The sequence below is a fragment of the Fukomys damarensis genome, unplaced genomic scaffold, assembly GCF_012274545.1.
Source record: "Fukomys damarensis isolate Sample0158 unplaced genomic scaffold, DMR_v1.0_HiC HiC_scaffold_14, whole genome shotgun sequence".
NCBI classification, from domain to species: Eukaryota; Metazoa; Chordata; class Mammalia; order Rodentia; family Bathyergidae; genus Fukomys; species Fukomys damarensis.
In genome coordinates this window covers 43531927-43552941 of record NW_022900926.1, presented here as the reverse complement: position 1 = coordinate 43552941, position 21015 = coordinate 43531927, and the positions used below count along the sequence as shown (strand labels likewise).

The 21015-nt window shown below is 39.1% G+C and overlaps 1 protein-coding gene across 6 annotated transcripts in view; it reads left to right on the top strand.

Moving 5' to 3' along the window:
- Positions 1-21015, top strand: part of Paqr8 (progestin and adipoQ receptor family member 8) — a 40954-nt gene that overhangs the window by 11548 nt on the left and 8391 nt on the right. The window contains exons 2-4 of one of the 6 annotated variants that reach the window (XR_004517143.1): positions 105-166; positions 9273-9390; positions 16709-16809. The exons of 2 other annotated variants lie outside the window; for them this stretch is intronic. The gene's annotated coding sequence lies outside the window, so the exon portion shown is untranslated. Of the gene's footprint in view, positions 1-104; positions 167-9272; positions 9676-11276; positions 11422-16708; positions 16810-21015 lie in introns of those variants that run through there. 3 more of the 6 variants (XR_004517142.1, XM_010631088.2, XM_033763341.1) reach the window with 3 other exon arrangements.

Sequence of the window (21015 nt, the reverse complement as noted above, 5' to 3'; positions counted from 1 at the left end):
TTGTGATAGTCAGTAAGTGATTAATAATAGTAACAATGGTCTTGCTTGACTTAAAATGGATCACATTTTTCTCATTACTTCTTACCTCCTACTTTTTCTTTCAGCTTAGAAGATACTGTCAACAGCCATGTATAGAAGTGTGAATCACATGGGAGAGAACATATAGGTACTGATGATAGCAATATATTAATCTATACATCAACTTTGTGGAGAAGAAAATTGAGTGCAGCTGCATGAACATTTTGTAAAATGAGATAGAAAATATTGAACTATTTATAATTGTGTGGCTGTGGTAAATCTCACGGCCTGGAGAATTACTGGGTCTAAATACTAGCCAAATTTTTTTTAAATGGTAATAACATCTATCCAGACATAAAGGCTTACAGAGACATAAAATAACTACAATATATTGAACAATTAGTATTTCCCACTTAATTGTATTATTTCCGATCCCTACAACAAGCTGAAAAGGTTACAACTGAGAAAACAGGTCATTACAGTTAGTGTCAGAGCTGCATTGTCAAGTTCCTTGTTTGTAAAGACTGTGGGGTAGGAATGTGACTTCATTAAGGGCTCTCTTAATATCTAGAGTGAAGCTTCTAGTCTGTCCAGCTCAGCACCCCATCCAAAAAATTGTGGAAGCTGGAAGTTTCTGGAACTGATTCTGAATTCATACAAGTGGTTCCCTAAACCTACTGGATGCATAGACCAGGGTGGGCATGTTCATTGAGCATTTTTTCATATACCCACAAAACCACTTGTATATATCAAACAGATGCTGCACAGGCCACTAGAACTTGGAAATGTTTGGCTTTTTGCTGGGATGATAGTTCAGTTTGGAGCCACAGCAGCTCCTCTACTCCTGCCTTGTGATTGTATGTATCTGTAAAAGATAAAGGGCAATTAATATTTGATGAATGTGGTTGACTGAGTACATTTCCAAAGCATAGAGAACCAATAACTTCTTATTGATGGTGAACAGTAGATTCTCAGTGTGTCCCACCCCATTTTACCCTGAGAACTCACCCATGTTTCTAGAGAGGCAGGCTGGTGTTGGGGTGCCGCTATGATCTGGGAACCATGCCTTCAAGACCCTCCCTCATCTTAACAGATTACATTTATTAAACACATGTTGTATGCTGACAGTTTCAATGTGTTATCTTCTATCTCTCTCTTAAAACTTGTATTACAGTAATTTTCAAACTGTCAGAAGCGTATACAATGGTATAAGAAACCCCTACGTGTTCGCCATCCAACTTCAATAATTATCAATTTATGAATTCTTTTTTGTATACCTTAAGGACCTCTCAATTGTTTTGAAGCAAATCTCAGATTTCACATCATTTGTGAATATTCCAGAATGGGATTCTAAAGGATACAACTCATTATAATTCTTTAAATTTCACAATTGGCCTATTAGTGAGGTACCATGGGGTCTAATCTCTTAAATGAAGATAGTGAAACATAAGGAGGTTAACTGACTCGATCCAGATCACCCAACTTGTAAGTGACAGAGTTGGCACTCATATTCAAGCTGCCTGACTCCAGAATCTTACCTGTTAATTACCATGCCATATGGTAGCTACTAGATCCCTCTGCTGTGGCTAATCCTTACACCACAGAACTGGATCCTGAGACTAGAAGAGCAAACTTCCAGAGACACGGCTACTGATTACCATAAATTCAGTTACCCAACCATTGCTGCAAACTGGGTCTGTTTAGGTACAGAAGGACAGAATGGCTGAGTTGTCATCTCTAGTGTGAAAGGATCATTTTGAAATGTTAATGGGATCCAGGCAGAAAAACTGACAAAGCAATGAAACCATTATTGTGATGGTTTTTAAAATGTTGTAGAAATCCATAATGAAAAAGAACAGAGCAGAAAATACAACTATCATTGGGCTACAGCTACCAAGGCAATTAAAAAGTTTCTTTTAAAATGAATTTTCCTTTGGTTTTCTCCCTTGGCAGAAGGAATCAGTCTTCCCATTGAGTCTTTTCAGTTGGTTTCTAGCACAGCTAATTGTGTTTATTTGTCTGCAGAATCACATGCTTGCCTCCTCTCTCTCCCTTGCCTTTTCTTAAGGTCTCTTGCCTGCTGTATACTGCTTTACTGCCAGAAATGTCCTCACCTGGGAGCCAGTTGGCTGACAACACAGAGATGTTGTGAGGCCAACTCTGCCTCTCCAGAGATCTGACCCCTCCATACACACTTCCACACCCACAATAAGGGACAGACAGAGATTAGATGAGCTGACTATGGGAGCGGCCATGTCTTTTGCCTTAAATGCATTCACTTAATCCATCACAGTGTTAAGAACAAACCAGAAAGCAAGAAAATACTGTTTATTAACTGATCAAAAGAGTTTTGCTAGTCCAAGAAATTGATTCTCAATATTTTGCCTATGAAAATAAGCTTTTTTGCTTAATACTTTGTCCCTGGGAATCACTGATATTTGCTTGATTTTACTGCCCAGTCTGTCACAGAAGCTAAATAACCTTTAATGTTCTCACCCATGGAGTGTTAAAAGTGATAACTATTACAATGCCACTGAGGAGAAGCCCAGAAATTCCACCTTTGTCCCTCTATGGGATAAGCCAACAAAGACTTCTGTCAATGTCCTTTTCAGAAGACATGTATTTTCTTTAAACATTTATTGTTGCAAATATTTTTTAATAGTTTTCCCCTATTGATATGACTTCTGCTTTTTAAAAATGTCTAGTGGGAAAAACAGTGTGGCGCAAGCCACTTAGCTGTCTCAAGCAGAGTCAGTGCAGGGATAGCAAATTATGGCTCTGTGTCTCAGCTCCCTCCTGAGCCTGGCCTCCCTCCAGAGCCTATGGCAGATATTGTTAATCCATCACGCCTTTCCTCCGAGCTTCATTCCTGGCCAGGAACACCCCCCAGTACATGACTCCAGGAAACCATCAAGCATAAGGGTTGGCATCAATGGCAAATCCAGTTTGCCATTTCCTCAGTAAGGCATCTGTAAAACCCTTCCCACACTAAAACTCTGTGAGCCATTTTGTCTGTGATCACATCAGGTCCTTAACAGCTAAAGTTGTCCTCGCTGGCTAAGAATCCTTCAGGGATGCCAAACTACTTCTGAAAAGCGGATGACAAAAGCAAATGGTTTAAATGTCAATGGCTCAGAGTATTTGGAGGTCAAACTCTCCCTTTCAACTCACAGTATGTCATTCAGTGGGTTTATGCATGGGTTGGTTTATGCATGTAGTCAGTAAGACTACATAAAGTCATCCTTTTGGGGAGAAATGGAACAATCTCAAGAAGAATAAAAGGAAATCAAAATCCAGAGCCTCTCTTTGAGGAGTTCCTAATCTAGTATAGCTATTGCATTAAGCTGAAGTTAGGTTCAGTGTAGTTTAGTGAAATGAGAAAACAAGAAACTTAGTGCCTAGTTATAAGCAAGTCATTATCAGTTAATATAATTCTCAACTTCTGAAGAAGTTTGAAGGCATTACAAGAACAAGACCTCCTTGACAGAGCTTCTTTCAGTGATCATGACAATATCATAAATAACATATTGCACAGTGGAGATGGCTTAGGTCAGTCTGTAGTTGCCAGAAATCATTTCCACCTGATAAGCTGCACAGGCTACTTCAAGTGTGGCTGTCTCTAGGAGGACTGACAGAATGCCAGGCTGTCTTTGTGGGGTGAGATCTTGCTGTGTGTGCATTGGTGTGGGTTTCTTTTGTAGTTTTAACCAACACTACAGTCCTGTGCAAGGAAAAGTCAAACCCACATACTTTGGAATGCCTTGATTTAACACAGTAAGGACAGACAGAGGTACTTTTCCATTTAGAAGTTTCAACTATATATTAGGTGCTGGGGGGAGGGAGAAGAGAAAAATACAGAGAGGTCAGACAAGTCATGAAATTGGTTAAGTATTTTTAAGAATATTTTTTAAAGAGCCCCTCTTCTCCAATTAAAGGTATATTTTTATCTGTTAATGCTTATCTAAAAGTCATAGCTGAGATTACTTGTAGCTTACTATCATACTTTACTTTCTGTATCTTTTTAGATGTTGTATAAAAAGAGGTCAACAAGTAATCATTTACTTGTTACTTGGGAATGCTGAATTGAATTCTCTGGAGGGATAAGTGGCAGGTGAAGCAGAAGGAGGAGTTGGGGAATGAATGTGGCTTTTCAATAGATAAGGCAGTCCTTTGTCAAAGGGAGCACGGGGTGATAGAATTGAAACCTTGAACTTTCTGGTAACATTAAGTTCTTCTGTCTTCCTAGCCCATATGAACTGTGAACTGGCCCAAAGAGTTTCTTACTGATACTGTACCCTTTGTTTCCTAATGGCACTCTGGGGATAAGGATACCCTTTTGGCTTTCAAGTGTACCTTCTTTGAATGTTACATACTAAAATTGAATGTTAATTTATGATAAATTTATATAACACCAGCTATTAGAAAATGAAGCTTAAAATTCAAAAGTGACATTTGCTAGAACTTTAATAACACTTGTGCTTGTGTTCATTTTTTTTAACTTTACCTGAGAAATCCCAACTTGTGAGTCTTTATTATTATTCTGTTTATAGATGGTACTGTTGGTGCCAGAAGATTGTGGTTTATTTTTAAGTATGTGCTTCATTTAATTTGTCAAGAGTAGGGTTTGGGCTGTCTGCTTTCCAGCCTCCTTTGGCTCCAAGATCAATAAAACCTCAAAGAAGAAAACTTTCTTTATAGAGCTTATAATGGATACGCCCTGTTGATATTGATGGTTGTATCTATTACAATATAACTTTGATAAAACAGTGTTCAGTTAAACTAACTTTTACTTACATATTCCACTTTGAATAAAAAGCATCAAAACAAGCAAATTCAATGCTATTAGGACTTTTATTTAAACACAACTTAGGCATGGATTTACACAGTCCAATCTTCTTGACTACTGGCATCTCTATTAGCCAAGCTGCATATTAACATAGACTGTTCTGAATTTTCAAAATTATATTCACCTACCCACTTAGGAAAATGGACTCAGACATTGTAGAGTGATTTCCAATAAATGAGGTTGAAACAGAAAGCATTTCCCACATAGCATAAAAGTTTAGGATTATAGGCTGTGGAGCCTGGCTGCATGGCTATAGATTTTTTGGCAGCTGGATAAAGAGGAGTACTGGGTGAAGAAGAGGGAAAAAATATTTCTGGTTTCTAGTGTGAGCACCTAAGTGCCAATTACTCAGGAAGGAACACAGTACAGAAGTAGTATTAGTGAGGGAAGTTTGATTCTTGTTCCCTTTTTTTTTTTTTTTTCTGGTACTGGGGATTAAATTCAGGACCTTGCGCTTGCAAGACAGGCACGGTGCCACTGGACTAAATCCCTGGCCCTCCCTTTTGAAGTGTTCATTTTGAGATACCTTGGTTGTAGCTGAGCAGAGATACCAAATGGGCACTGGATATACCCCATTCTAGATAATTACGTTTTCTGCATATTGCAGAACCTTTCTTTAGTTTTCCTATAGAACTTTATTTCTTCCATACTGGTGATTGAACTGAAGGAGGCCCTGAACTATAACCCCAACACTTTTTTTATTTTGAGACAAGCTCTTGGTAAATCACTAAATTGCCTAGGCTAGGCTTGAACTTGTGATCCCTCTGCTTCAGCCTCCCATGGGGCCAGGATTACTGGTGTGTGCTAACCAAACCCAATTTCCTGTGGACTTCTTATCAGCTCTCCACAAAGTCAAATTCCACTTGCTTCATATTTCTATCTGAATATGAATGAATAATGGTAAACAGACTTTCAGCAAGTATTTGTTAAAGTGGCAACTGCTTTGTAAAGGTCCCACATTTATGTAAAAGTGATCTATAAATATAAATATAAATATAAATGTGCTATCATGAAAGCCAAATTGAGCTTTTTTTAATATAAAAACCAGGAATAGAAAAGGCAGTATAACTCCCCTGTATCTTTCTTTTATTCATCATTTAGGTTTTATTGCTTTGTTTTGTTTTTAGAGACAGGGACTTGCTGTGTAGGTCAGGCTGGCTTTGAACTCACTGTTTATTCCAGGCTGCCTCAAACTCATGACAGTCTTCCTGCCTCAGCCTCCCAAGTGCTGGGATTACAAGTATGCACCACCACACCTAGCTATCTTTTTCTAGCATATGTTTGCAGCACATAATAACTGCATTCATCATAGGGAGCTGGTATATATGTGCATAACACATCTTAAATGTGTTTTATGTCCCCTTCCCTTACTGTACATTACTGAATAACAAGTACTATTCTAGATACAAGGGTTACAACAGTGAACAAAGCAAATGTCCCTGTGCTAATTGAGACACACATTCTGCACCAGCAGTGAAGTAAGGAAGAATAGACCTTGAACATAATCAATACAAACAATATTTCAGCCTTATGCCCATTAGGATGGCTACTATAAAATAGACACAAAATAAGTACTGATGAGGATGGGGAGAAATTGGGACAGTTGCACACCGATGATGGAATAAAAAAGATTGTATCCACTTTGGAAAACAGTATGGTAATACCTCAAAAAATTATAAACAAGTACTATATGATCCAGCAATCCTGCATCTGGATATGTCTGTATTAAAAGAAATGAAAGCAGGGCCTTGAAGAGATATTTGTACACCCAATTCATAGCATTAATCACAATAGCCAAAAGGCGAAACCCACTGATGGATGAATAGACAAAATGTGATATATGTACACAGTGGAATATTGTGGAACCTTAAAAAGGAAAGAAATCCTCAAACATGCTACAACATGGATGAACCTGACAGACATTATTCGAGTGACGTGTCAGTCACAAAAAGAAGAATGCTCTGATTTTGCATGGATATAAGGTTCCAGAATATTCCAACTCATGGAGACAGAAAGTGGAAAGATAGTTGCCAGAAACTGGTAGATAGAGAGGAATGAGGAGTTGTTTAAAGAGTTTTAGTTTTGGATGATGAAAGAGTTCTGGAAATTGGTTGCACAGCAATGTGAATGTACATTGTACTATTGTACTATAGTACAATGTGAATGCACTACTGAACTATACACTTACAATGGTTAAGATGATAAGTTTTATGTGTGTCTCAACACAGTGAATAAAATTATGAGAAAGTGATATATATTGTCACAAAATGACGAGTACTATATAAAACAAAAAAATAGAGCAAGATAGAGAGTTTACAAATGCAGTATTAAGCAAGAGGTGGTTGGGAAGCTTCCTTGAAAAAGGTGAGATTTGAGCAAGGGCTAGAAGGAATTGTGTCTTGGCTGATGTTGTAATCCATGTCTAAATCTTCCATGGTGTGGAGTGGCAGTGCCTGGGCAGTGCCACGTGGTATATATCTATATAGTATCCATTGGTGGGCAGCTGATACAGGAACTGTCAGCATAGGTATTTCAACTTGATTGGAAAAACAATCCAGGTACTCATGTAGCATTTGCACAGGTTATAATCAAATGTCATCTGAGACTTGAGGTTGTATTACTGTAAAGATAAATGGTTGTTCTCATACGTGGCCCTTTCTAAAATCAAACTATAACCTAGAAGTAAAAACCAGGAGTTTGATTTTTCATTTACTAAGTTTCCATGTTGTCATTTAGCCTAGGAGTCATAGCTTCTTGGCAGCCAAGAAATCATTCTTTTCTAGTATGAATTTTACTTCTTTAGACCATCATAAAACTAATTTTTATTTAGCTGACCTTCGTGTCACCTCAAAACTAAGGAAGACAGTTCAAATGTACTGATTTTAGTTATTCTCTATATGATATGTCATATGGCATGGAATGGTGAGCTACTTGTAAAAACTCTGTAGCCCAGACATGTTTATTATGAATTTATGAGGCATCAACTTGCCATCATTTAAGCCAATACTTTGTACTCGTGAAAAAAAATTGAAAGAGGTTTTATCATTGGATTCTTGAGCTGATTTTTCCACATAGCAATTTTTAACCTCACTTTTCCAGTTCTAATAAAAAAGAAGTACAGTGATCATGAATCCCTACTTTGGAACCAGGAAGAAATCTTCCCCTGTCAGCTCCTCTCATTGAAATTGGGAGAAATTAACATCTGTAGATGGGCACTTTGCCACTCCCACTACAATCCTGCCCCCTAGCCAAGGATTCTGAAGCTACACTAGGAGCCATTCAAAACACATATGGCTGTATGTAACTTCACCAGGTTAAAGCTGTAGAATATTTACTAAGGTAACCTATTTGTCCGATGTTTTATTTCTGAACAACAACAAAAAATATGTGGGAGTATATGCATCCTGGGGATTGAGCTCTAGGCCATGTGCACGCTAGCTACATGTGTTACCCTGAATTATACTCCCAGCTCTGAACAAAATTCATATAAAAGTATTGGCATAAGTGAAGTATCTTGGATAATTTAACAATAAAGAGGAAGAATATTTTTCTTGTTCTTTATGGATAGGTGGCTGCCTAAGCCCTAGCTGGTTACTGAGCCCAGGAAGCACCCTTCCTGTACCTCTACTTTCTCCCAGCACACACTGTTGATGATAGAGATAAGCTTCTTTATACCCACAATGCTGAAATGATAATACATGGGAATTTAACAACCACTAGGTATACACAGTTATCAATAAGTATACATTATTAGATGGTGACTGCAGTACTTAGTACTTAGTAGGAAAATTTAGCAGATTCAATGGGACTCTCTTAAGTAAGGAGGAGAGGGACTTTTAATACCATGCAGCACAGTACTTTTCCTAAGAAACTCTTGGCCTGCTATGGTCAATGAGAAAGTACCCAGACAACTATAAGACAAGGTTGTATATGGTAGCATACTTTATCTTGTTACGGAAGGAGACGGCAAGTGACACACAGAGAGGCAGCAGAATGGAAGTAAAATAAAAAAGTTTACTGCATCGATGGGGATCGATCACACCTAATGGTGGTGCCCTGATCGACTCCTCCACTGCGCTACAACTCTTACTTTTATAGGGTTTTACAACTTTGATCTTACTCAGTTGGTTACATTGCATTTTCACAGATACCCAAAACATGATAGCGAGGCAGTTGAATTTCAACCCGGATGCAGTTCTTGTTAGGGAAGTTACCTTTTAGATTCATTCAATTGCCTACTCTAGCCAGGGGGAAGGTAGCTTGTTTGATTAACAAAGCTAACAATGGTTCTTTTCACTTACAAACTTTTGTGAGGAGACTAGGTGTCTCCTGGTACCAGTTAATTCTGAACTAAGGGTGAGGGGCAGAAGGCAATATTGTGACATTTCCTAAATTTTCGCTTATTAAGGTTTTCCCTATCAATCTGATGATAAACTGAAGCTTGTAGAAGAATGGATGAAGATAGCGCATTGATTTAATGAAGTGGAAAGCAAGAGGGAACCGGCATCTGAGAGGTTCCTTCAGAGGTAGATAAACAACTCTCTGAGCTAGAGATGGGGAGGAAGCCATTTCAGGTAAAGAAGTCTGAATCGATCTGAGCAAAGAAGTGAAAAAGAATCCTCTTCTAGTCCTATGCCCAAGAAGATATGGACACCGCAGCTTTGTTTGTCATAGTGAAGAAGTAGAAACAATTTTCACATATATTCATGGGAGGATAGACGAATAAATTGTGGTATATTCACACAATGGGAAATATTCAGCAGGGAAATCAAGTAGAAAATCATAGGACTTGTAGAAAAAAAAAAAAACACAAAATTTATTAAATAAAAGAAGGAACGGTGCCACTGCACTAAATGGGCCAGGGATTTAGCTCAGTGGCACCGTGACTGCCTCACAAGTGCAGAGTGCTGAGTTTGATCCCCAATACCAAAAAAAGAAGGCTATAAATTGTTGGCTAAAAAACTTGTATAAAGATTAAAATATCCAAAACAGCATATACTGTTTATGAATATATAATTTATAATGCTTTTATGTGAAAACACTGGTAATGAAAATCACTCAATTTGGTGCATGGTGACTGCTCCTGGTAGGAGAGAACAGAAGCTAAGTTTCCATTGTATGGTTCATGGACAGAGATTTATATATATATATATACATACATACATATACACACACACACGCGTTAAAATCTAAAGTAAATAGACTTGCTAGGATTTTATAAACAACTGTTATCCTCTATATTTTTAAAAAATACTTTATAATTTTAAGATGAAGAAAAAAGTCCCTTTGCATGTTTAGGAATAACAAATTATGTAGATATGCAGGGTTTTACCCTTCAATAGCATGACCTTTGGTAATATTGTAGGAACCAGGACTTTCACAACAGTATTTATTCTTACCATATGGGATATACTCTGACATGTTCCATTCTACTGATCCTCTTTTGTCCAGCTTGAAGTCAGATGGGGGGGTACTACATTCAGATGCAGATTAGAGCCCCATCACAGAAGGCTTTGGCTGCCAGGCTCAGGAATGTGAGCTTCTGTTGGCAGGAAGGAAAAGACTACCAGTGGCTTTGGGAGATGTTATTTTCTGAGCTGAATTTTAGTCTAATCAAAAACAGATCTACTGGGGCCCAAGATGAGAAGGTCCAAGATGAGTTAGGAGGCTATCACTAAAAGTACAGCTGGGATGGGATATAAGTATGCAGAAGTAAAAAGAAGGAACAAGTTTTGGAATATGCATTGAGTTAAAAAAAAAAAAAGATTTAATGACTGGAGTTTAGGGGAAAGGACAAATTCATCCTTGATTTCAAGTCTTGGTGACTAGGAGGTTGATCACATCAGTAAAAAAACTGGGTATATATAGCAGGAGAAGTTTGTCTTTATAAACAATTTTTTTTTTTGTACCACTGATTGAACTCAGTTCCTTGTGCTTGCGAAGCAGACAGCGGAACCAGTGAGCTAAATCCCCGGCCCCCAATTTTTTTTGAGGTAGGATCTCAGTGTGTATTTCAGGCTAGTCATGAACTCACTATGTGCCTAGGCTGGCCTCAAGCTCACAGCAATTCTCCTGCCTCAGCCTCCCAAGTGCTGGATTTATAAGCATGTGCCTGGAATTTAAAAGTTTTTAGCATTCTAATGGAGATATCCAGATGGATATTGAGTCTTGATTGAGGCTAAAAGGTACAAAATTGTAATATCTCATAATATTATGAGTTCTCATAGCACTACACTGTACTTGGTGAGGAAAAAAATGAAATTAGCTCAACTGTATAGTCAAGGTGGAGCTCGGTAGGGTGGCTCAGAACATGTATAGGGTGGAGGGTGAGAACTGCTGGCTAGAGTACAAGTGACATGGCACTGGGTGAGGTCTGTGATGGGCTGGCACTGGGGTCAGATGAAGTGGGTAGACTGAGAAGGGTTTGGGCACTGGAAGTTATGGAGAGCCCAGAGATCGAGTTCAGCAAGTATGAAGAAACATTACAGGTGGAAATCAGGAAAGTTGCAATCAAGAAGGAAGGATTTCAAACCAGAGCTATTGGAGCAAATTGAGTGGTAAGTAATTATTACATTTGTAGAAACTGCAAACTAGACAGGTGGGTAGTTGTAGCACAATGGAAATAAAGCTGTAGCTTTATGATAGTTCTTGATGACTGATCTGAACTGAGTAGATTGACTTTTCAAATGAAGGTCCTCTGTGGATACCTAAAGGATTTTTGTTTGTTTGTTTGCGGGGGATGGGGGGAGGATTGAACCCAGGGCTTTCACACAGAGTTACATCCCCAGTCCTTTTTTAATTTTTTGAGACAGGGTGTCACTAAGGTGGCTAGGCTGGGCTTGAACTTGCCGTTTTGCTGCCTCAGCCTCCCAGAGTACTGGGATTATAGGATGCACCACCACACCTGGCTATGACTAAAAATTTTTTGACCAGCTCAACTGTAATGATTTTCTAACCTGATTAACTACTGATTATAAATTATTTTAAATTGTGAGAAAGGCCATACTGGGAAATGGGATGAGGCCTTCAAGGGTATCTTTAGATCCCTCATGGAATATACTGGGAAAGGAGGCTCTGAAAGACAGCGGCATTCCTAGTCCATCATAAGCTCAGAGGCCAATAGACACCCTCTTGTCATCTAGCACTTCCTTTTCATGTGTAGCTGAGTGACTTTTACTGAGACAGTCAGCCAGCTGGACTCTTGTGATGTAGGAATCATAGGTAGGGAGGTTGGCCATACATTATTGTTTGTTTAGTTTAAGGCTTTGAACAGATCACTTAAATTCTCTGGGCCTCAATTAATCTCACAATCAAGTAACACAAACTATATTTTTTTAAAATGTCTTGAGTAACTTCCTTATGCAACTCAATGAATTTCACAATTTAATGTAACGGAAGACACATATACAGCCAGTTAAAGCGTGATACTAAGAGAGCACAATGACTGAACGTTTGTGTCCCCCAAAATCCATATGTTAAGATCCTAAGTGCCAATGCAAGGATATTAGGAGCCTTTGGAATATGATTAGGTCATCTAGTGAATGGAATTAATGCCCACATAAAAGTGGAGAGATCCCTTGCCCCTTTTGCCATGTGAGGACACAACTAGAAGGCAGCCACATATGGAGTAAAAGTCCTCACCAGGAATCAAATATGCTGGTGTTCTTGGACTTCCCAGCCTCCAGAACTGAGAGCAAAAAATGGTTGCTGTTTATAAACCACTTAGTCTATGGTATTTTGTTACAGCTTCCAGAATGGACCAAGACAGCAGGTCTAAAAGGATGTGATTAATTGTGCTTGAGATTTAGAAGAACTTCTATCTAGGACTGAACTGGAGAGAGAGGCAGACTTTACCAGATACATCAGGGTACAGTAGTAACATTGGAGAAGTCGATGGATGAGTTTGTTCAGGGAACCAGGACACTTCTGCTTTCTTCTGTGCAACAAGAATAAGAAATTAAGTCTCCTCATTCTCCCCAATGTTATTTTATACTACTTTTTTCTGCCTGGCCTCTCCATTTCCTGAATCTTTGCTTAGGCATTATTGCGCACATAAATACCAATGGTAGGAGATAAAAGTCCAAAGTATATGTTGGTTGGCTGCGGGGGTGTTGTTGGGGGTTGAGGGAGGTTAGCTCAGTGGTGCTACCACCTGCCTCACAAATACAAGGTCCTGGGTTCAATCCCCAGTACGCAAAGCAAAACAAAACACATATTGGTAATTAGAAGTCCAATTAGCAATTTAAATATTGTTTTGAATAGATGAACCACAGACAGATAAACAATGTCCAATTGAAAGGGTTTTTCCTTTTGAGAAATACTCCACATTTTTATTATCTAAGATCTTAGTGCTTTTACCTTTAGAAGCAAGCAAAGGATACTCTTACTTTGTTTTCTATTATTTATTTTTTATCAATGAATTCTAAGGCATCTTTACTCTGATAGTTTGCTGACAGGATAGAAGAGGGATAAGTTAAGTTAGTGTTCCTGTCTCAAGGAACTTACAGCTCAATAGGCTAAAGACAGGCAGAAGAGACCCTCTAGTGAGATAACTTACTGAACCAGCTGGAATAAGAAACTTCAGGGGAAATGAAATCAAAATGTCCTGGAGAAGGCTTCCTGGTTATTCGGATTTGAACTAAGGCCTTGGGAATGTCTAAGGAAAAACAGAATGGAGTGACTTCCTTCTTTCTAGCAAATAAAAAGGGTGCCCTCAGGAGAATGAACCTTATCAGCTGCAGAAGGATTGATATTAACTTTAATGTGGCTAGGGAATGCAGCAATCTATGTAGTGAGTGCTTCAAGCTACAGCTTCATTTGTTACCAGATACTTCTGCTATAGAAAGGACAATTCCAAGATTTGATTTCCTGCTTATGGGAATCAGCAGCTGCCTTCAGGGTTCACCTTGGCTAGCCCAGGTTCCAGCCGGTTTACTTGTCAGTGAAAGCTTCCTCCAGACTGGAGACTAGATACAGCTTCTGGACTAAAGCCAAACTCTACCTAATGAAGCCAGTCAGTACACTGATAGAAAAGTCCAGGGAGATTTCTATCCCTAGGCCTTAATTAGCAGGAGTCTCAGACAGCAGAGCTTGCCTTTACCCAAACAAATCTTGAAAGAAAAATAATCTTCAGGCAGTTGACCTGTTGATCGGCTTTAGACTGTTCAATGTGTTTTTCTAAATTTCCCAGCTTCTCTGAATTCTCCCACCTGACAGATGCTATTTATTCTATGGGGTAGATGCCTTCTGTGTCTGTAATGGTTCATTCTGAAAACAGTACCTGGTCAAGTAGCATTAGGTGACATGTAGGGAGGAAAAGGAAGTGAAGGCAGTCAGGGATTCTAGCTAGAGAGTTCCAGATGAAGCAAGAGAAAACTGTGCTCTGCTTATCTTCCTGCAGAAGCACAGCAGCAAAATAGGTTGTCTTCTCTTTTCCTTGTTATGAATAATACAGGGAGCCTCAGAGCAGAGGTCACTGATCCCAAAAGGTGACACACACTCCTGTTATACCTGTGGCACACAGGTGTGCCTCACCTTTCTTATAGGCAGGGATCAGCCCATACCACAAACCCACATGGTCTGGAATGATTCGCTTACTAGGGCCTTTGGGATTTTCATGCTGTGGGAAAACTCTTGACAATATTGTATGTAACACAAGCTTTCCCAATCTAGGAGAACAGGATTGCTGCATTAATATATGTGATATATTTTTATTCCCTTTAACTTCCCATAACTGTTAGTTTACATTACATCAAATATAGTCACTTTATTCTTAATAATTTTATTACTATTTTATTAAATAGTCAAATTCAAAATCCACATAATTATGAACATATATATGTATTTCTCTATAATGCTTGATATTTTAGAAGTAAAAATTTTTTTGTCAAAATTTTTTAAAATTTTACTGACTATAACCCTTCAGATTAAAGTTCAGGGAATCCCAAACAAAATAAAGTTTAAAAATCATACAAAGTAGCCAGGGATTTGGATCAGTGGTTCTGCTGCCTGCCTCGAAAGTGGAGGGCCCAAGTTTGATCCCCAGTACCAAAAAAAAAAAAATCATACAAAGTCAGTCCCTATATTATTTATAAATAGATACAAATGATAAGATCAATAAACAGCAAAGCCAAGGTTTACAAAAATTCAGGATAGTGATTATGAAGGCTGAAGTTTAATTGGTAAAATGCATTTTATATATATGCATGCATGTATATTTCTCCTTAAATGTAGATATACTACATAATTGCTTATTAAGTACATAGACTTCCATTGCACATATCTAGTATACTTTTCTCAATCAAATCTCCCATTTGGGATGTTGAGATACTATCTGTTACATTTTCCCTAAATACAGGGAAAATATAAATTGAGCTCTGGTGAATGCAAATCCATGTTGAAATTATCTCTGCTGGTGGTGCTACTTTTTAAAATATGACTTTGTAAACTGATAGGATTCTTGGCAAAAGTGGCTACAAAGATCAGTGTGCGCCCAACAGTCTCTCACTTGATGGATGACTGTGGAGGATCCTGGAGGCAGCTGAGATTGTTTCCAACTCCACTGCTGTCTCAAAGTCATGTTAAAGCACAGCGCCAGTCCTTAGAAATGTACATCACGTCGCCATTTTGGCTGCTGCTCCTTCTCAGCCGTTTATGGTTATGCAGTCATGTGTGAGGCTGGCCTTCTGGGATTTTTAGAAAGCATTTCTTCTTTTGTAGAGAACTGCTTTTTTTTTTTGGTTTTCAACATTCAGCAGGCCACCTTCCTGACATGTGTGAGTCCTGCACACAGTATTGCAGATAGGTAAGTTAATTAGATATCTTGTAGGCAGCTAGACAGGGCTGCCCTCAAGGAGCCAACACAGCAAGGAGCCAACATGGAGAAAAATAAAGACACATGCACTGTGGCCAGAATTGTAAAAGGAGAGAAACTACTATATCCTTGTGCTTCCCCTGGGGATAAATAGTAGTGACTGATATTCTAAATTGGTTTCAATCACCTGGATGGGGGGCCCCAGATCTTAACCCAGCCTTTCCAGGAAATATCCCTGACCCCCACCCTTCCTTAAAATCCTTGTACCGCTTGCTATGTGACTTGCTCTCCCACTTGATCCCCATTTAATCAATATCACCTGGGTGACTGTACTTGTCATCTTATTGGTTGGTCTTGGTTTTGCTCCACCTCATGCCCACCTTATAATTTTCCATTGGGTCTTACAGTTTTGTCCCATTTTGTATCCGCCTCACCACATGGCTCTGCTGTATAAAACATCTTTGAAAAGTGGTGTAGGCAACATAGGTGAATTATAAAACTTTACAGTAGTAAAGCTTAAGTCACATTTAGTTGTAGAACTGGAACTAGAAGTTAAGACTTCTAATTTCTTTTGCTTTTTTCTGGATTTTTGGACAGGGTCTCATTATGTAGTTCAGGTTGGCCTTGAACTCATTATATACTCCCAGCTGGCCTCAGAATCATGGCACTCCTCTTGCCTCAGCTTCCCAAGTGCTGGGATTACCTCCGTGCTCCACCACACCCAGCCTTGACTTCTAATTTCCTATCCAGTGCTCCTTCCAGGATTTCAAATTTGTGATAAGATCATTTAAGATCCTTGTGATGGGTTAGGGAACACCATTGCTTTGGGACACTTCTGTGTGGCCTCTGGTTAAAATATCCTTTTACCAAACTATGTGAGTTTCCCAAATGTGGAGGTTTTATTTAATTTTCCACTTTGTTGATCTATGGTGGCTTTTTGGGAGCATCCACTATGTGAGCAGAATTCACTAATAGTCCTTGATGTTAGTGTGCTTTCCACCTATAGGCTGATACATGGTTTCCGTCTTTAGGTGTATGATTGGGATGTCTCATTGTGCCTGTTCTGCAAAGCCAGCCCCAGTGACCTGCATGCTAAATGAAAGCATCCCATCAAGTTTACGATCACATTCATCCAGGCCATGGACTCACTCAAACTGTCTGGTAGATTCCACTCAGATTTTCCAGAAATCCCATGTTCTTCTCTTGGAGGGTACCAGTAATCCGATTTATAAATAAACTCAGTTCCAAAGAACTGAGAAGTACTGCAGTAAGGATTGTTTTGTTGGGCTGGGGATGGAGCTCAGTGGTTCCACCTCCTGCTTCACAAGAACACGGTCCTGAGTTCGATCCCCGGTACCAAAAAAAAAAAAAGAACTATTTTGTTAAGGCCATCTGTAAATTATCTTTGCTAACAGATCAAAGCAGTGTTGCACCAGCGTATCTGAAATTGAATATCATCAAAAAATAGTAAGGCTTAGTCTGTGTGTGGTTTCCAAGGGCAGTGAGTAAGAGCCCACACTCTGGGGCAAACTGCTATGGTTAACCTTTTAGATCTGCTATGGATTATATATTTAATCTGTGTCCTCTGTTTCCTCCTATGGAAAGTAGAGATGATAATAACAGTACTGGTACCAGGTAGTTTCTAGGAAGTTTAAATGAGGTGATATTTGCAAAGCACCGAGAATACTCTCTGGCATGTGTTAAATACCATATACGAGTTTGCTGTTACTCTCCTGGGACACATTTGTTCCATTCATTCATTTACTCAACAACAGATTATTGCAACATCTTCTATGTGGTAGGCCCAGTGCTAGATAATAAAGAAGACTTCCGGGCCTTGAAGAATCTTGTTTAGTTCTCAGAGAAACATATAATGCAAACCATGATGAACCAGGAACGTGTTTCTCTGCAGTTAAAGCCAAACTTACTGGTGGAAAAGTTTTCCCCCATTCCCTCAACATGTCTGAGCTTCCAGACACTTCCTCAAGCATCTCAGAAATTTTCTTTGTTCTCAGTTTTATTACTTCTATCTCCCTGCCAAATGTAAATGGGATATGGCTCTGCTGTCTGTAATATCTGATAACTGGTGAATTTGCTGGGCCCAAATGACTTATGCTTTATGTAACCAATGCAAAGTGCTTAACTTCTGCAAGCTGCCCCCCCACCCCCCAGAGTATAACCTGCCCTGATGGGTCTCTTTGTGGAATAGTCCCACACTGACCTGCTGGCATGAAGAATAAAACTATATACTTTGCCTCCAAAACTTCTGGGTGTATCTTTCATTCTCCTGACAATTTGCTGCTACAATGACACTTTGGGTATGCAGTAAGAAAAGTGCTATAATGGAGTAAAACAGTTACTTTGCATAAATCTAGGTTTTGGGGGTGGTTTTTTTTTTTTTTTTTGTCTCCCAAAACTGAAGGCTAAATTTGAGGACAAAGGAAAAATTTTGGAGAGTATTAGAAATAATAATAAGAAAAAGCTTTTGGTGAATGCCCACAAAGAGGGACAAGTGCAATGTGATTTCTGTCTTAGCCTTATATACCATAGGGGGGTATCTTTCACATGAAATGAGTTCAAAAAGAAACTGGTGGTTATCTTGTGTTTCTAATGTTTTCTCAAAGTCTCCCTGAAGTCCAAGTTTTAGGTAGGAAGGAGCTATTAACTAATTTAGCATCTCTTCTTCCTGGGAGGAAAGGCCTTCCTCTTCCTCTTTATTGCAGTAGGTATCCTTCTTGTGTTTACCTTCACATCTTTAAGCTTATCCAGGTGCTGGAATTAGTTTTTAATGGTGGGCCACTTTCCTTTACAGGATCCTATAGTTAGGCTGCTCTAACTACATTATCATAACTAAGCTACTACATTGCCTCTTCTGTAGTGTCCCTAACTGCCATTAGGGGAAAAGTTCACTCTGACTGCTTCTAACTAAGAGAGGTCAGTGTAGGGGGTATGGCAGTCAGGGATTTTCTTCAGAGAACTAATCTAAGGAGCTCTTGATAGCAGTTGGATTGGGATTCAGCAGCTATGGTTACTCTTGAGAGGGTCTATCTAGAAGACCTCAATAAAAGAAGTCCTGGACATTCATTGTTGGTTCTGTTATATGCAGTTAAGTTAGATAAAAATTAATATACAGTCAGAAAGGAACTGGGCTCTCAAGGAAGTCAATGCAAAAAATGAAAACATCAAAATGTGGCTGGAGGTGCATCTGAAGAAGGGAGGCAAGACCTGGAGACTAAAGTTACAATGGCCAGATTTACACACTCCCCTAAGAGATGAACGGAAGCTTGAGATTATAATATCAAGAGATTGTAATGGGCACCACCCTTTTGGGATTTCCCATAGAAACAGACCACTACCTCGCTAGGGGTGGGCCATCCTCTCTCACCCACTAAGCCTAAAATTAAGACCACTAAGACTAAAGACAGACTAGGACTATAAATTATCAACCAAGGTTAAGAATGTCACTTATATACTCTTGCTATGTGCCCTGCTTCCCTATTGAATCAATATTAGCTAAGCAGTTATATTTGTAAGCATATTGGTTGATGATAATTTGATCCATGCTGTACCCACCTCTTGACTTTGCCCGGTAAAACATTCTTGGAGAGATGATCTCAGCGGCAACTCATTCAGGACCCCTCCTGTCTCACAGGAGCTATCTATTTCTCATTCCCCAGCTCCCAACTGTGTGTACCTCATTCCTTTGTGTGTGCCTCCCCTCTTGAGTGCGCCCTCTCAATAAATCTTTCCCACTCTTAATCTCCATTGTTCCTTGGAATTCATGCTTGGATTTCAGGGAACCTAACTTTGTACTTCAGGTTGGGATTTATTCTCTCCTTATATCAATTCCATTGATATGATCATTTGGAGTTAGTTTCTAGGTAAGAAGAAACACATTTTACTAAGGTTAAGAATATACAGCCCAAACAGAAGGACCAGAATGAAAAGATAAATGGGGCATGATCAGAGGAAGGAGCTAAATCCAGGCAGTTTTTAAAGGACTACAGCTGGGATTATAACCAACTGGGTCCTAGACCTCCCTGCTCATGGAGGTCATCTAAAAGTCTGATGTTACCTTTTATGGTTTTAAGGTCTTCTTCCACCTGACAGTTATATAGGGTGCAAGGTGCTTTAGTTTCCAGCCATAAGAAGACTGAGGGCTTTGTGGTTTTGAAGTACTATTGTAGTTTAAGAATCTAAAGACTCATTGTATCTCTGTCACTCTCACCATGGCTTTTTAAAGCCTCATTGAACCATAATAGTGTGAAGTTACAGGCATAGCTGGAGACTGTTAGCAGGGGTCAGGGTAGTGCTTGGAGCCTCCATTTTATATATTGTCTGTATTACTATTATTTTCTATGTATCTTTTTGGTTATACTTTTCTGCCAGGTGTTTAAGACTAAAAATGAGACCTGTGTTAATTAAAACTATTCTCTCACTGGGTGTGGTGGCGCATGCCTGTAATCCCAGTGCTCTGAGGCTGAGGTAGGGGATTGCTTTGAGTTCGAGGCCAGCCTGGCATATACAGCAAGACCCTGTCTCAAAAAAATAAACAAATAAACCCACAAAAAACATTATTCTTTCTCTCCATACATTCTCAAGAATATGAACAAGGACTCATCAATATTCTGGAAAGCTGTTGTAACCCAGATCAATGGGGACAGGTGCTGGGTACCCTTCCAGACCTTGTATGATTAATCTCTTCATCTGGCTATTTATTTGTATCCATAAGTATTTTTCCTGAGTTCTGTGTGCCTCTCTAGCAGATTAATCCAGCCTAAAGAGAAGGATCATAGAAATCCCCACTTGAGCTAGTTGGTCAGAAGTTTTAGCAGCCCAGACTTGCAATTAGTGTCAAAATGAGGGCAGTCTGGTGACTGAATCCTCAATTGGTGAGATCTGATACTATCTTTCACAATGGAATTGGATTAGAGCCTTGCTGGTATCTGCTGTAAAATGCTCATTTGCTATTGGGTAGGAAACTGCTACACATTTGGGGATCACAGAGGTGAAGTGTTATAACTATATAGTAGCAGAAAACTGTTTATTTTTTCTTTCTATCCTCAGGATATTCAGCATATTTTCACTATGTTTCAGGGAGTCACAATAATCATCAGAAACATGTCATTTCATTGTTTTATTTAACATTACTGAAAGGAAAATGTATTCTAAGTAGCTTTCTTCAGTCTGAACTGAATAATAACGCCAAACCTTAACAATACTCAGTTTAGGGTGTGGTGGTGTAGCGCATGTAATCCGGCACTTGGGAGGTTGAGGCAAAAGGATTGCCATGAGTTCAAGGCCAGCCTGGACTACAAAGCAAGACCCTGTCTTTAAA